Genomic DNA, 1381 nt, shown 5'->3' with positions numbered 1-1381 from the left:
TTCATAATATTCTCTTACAGATGTTCATATTTCTCTGGTATTGGTTGTTATTTCTCCTCTCTCATTTGTGATTTTATTTATTTGGGTTCTTTCTCTTTTTTTTTTTTTTGATACATCTGGCTAAAGGTTTATCAACTTTATTTTTCCCCCCAAAAAACCAGCTCCTGGTTTCATTGATCTGTTCTATTTTTTTGGTTTGTTTGTTTCTGTATCATTTATTTCTGCCCTAATCTATTATTTCCCTCCTTCTGCTGGCTTTAGCCTCCTTTTGTTTTTCCTTTGCTAGCTCCTTGAGGTGTAAAGGTTAGGTTGTTTGAGATTTTTCTTGCTTCTTGAGTTAGGCCTGTACTGCTATAAACTTCCCTCTTAGAACCGCTTTTGTTGCATCCCAAAGGTTTTGGACCATTGTGTTTTCGTTTTCATGTGTTTCCTTGTACTTTCCGATTTCTTCTTTTATTTCCTGGTTGACCTATTCATTGTTTAGTAGCATGTTCTTTAACCTGGTCTTTTCAGATTTTTTCTTGTGGTTGACTTCTAGTTTCATAGCATTGTGGTCAGAAAAGATGCATGGTATGACTTTGATCCTCTTGAATTTGTTGAGGCTTGTTTTGTGGGCTATATGTGATCTATTCTGGAGAATGTGCCCTGTGCACTTGAGAAGAATGTGTATTCTGCTGCTTTAGGATGGACTCTTCTGAATATATCTGTTAAATCCATCTAGTCCAGTGTGTTGCCCAAAGCCATTGTTTCCTTGTTGATTTTTCTGTTTAGATGACCTGTCTGTTGGTATAAGTGGGGTGGTAAAGTCCCCTACTATTATTGTATTATTATCAATTAGTTTCTTTATGTTTGTGACTAACTGCTTTATGTATTTGGGTGCTGCTATGTTGGGTGCATAAATATTTAAAATTGTTATATTTTCTTGTTGGAGTGTCCCCTCTATTATTATATAGCATCCTTTGTCATCTCCTGTTACAGTCTTTGTTTTAAAGTCTATCTTGTCCAATATAGGTATTGATACCCTGACTTTCTTTTAACATTCGTTTGCAGGATAGATGTTTCCTCATCCCCTCACTTTCAACTTCAGGTGTCTTTATTTATTTATTTATTTATTTATTTTTTATTATTTATTTATTTTTTATTTATTTATTTTTATTTTATTATGATATGTTAGTCACCATACAGTAGGTGTCTTTAGATCTAAAATGAGTCTCTTGGAGGCAGCATATAGATGGGTCTTGTTTGTTTGTTTGCTTTTGTTTTTTTAATCCATTCTGACACACCATGTCTTTTGATTGGACCATTTCAACCATTTACATTCAAAGTAACTTAATTACTGATAGATATGTATTTATTTATTTATTTGTTTTGTGGTTGTTTC

Source organism: Ursus arctos, chromosome X, assembly GCF_023065955.2.
Source record: "Ursus arctos isolate Adak ecotype North America chromosome X, UrsArc2.0, whole genome shotgun sequence".
NCBI classification, from domain to species: Eukaryota; Metazoa; Chordata; class Mammalia; order Carnivora; family Ursidae; genus Ursus; species Ursus arctos.
The sequence above is the reverse complement of the archived record's forward strand: the minus strand, read 5'-3'. Positions refer to the sequence as shown.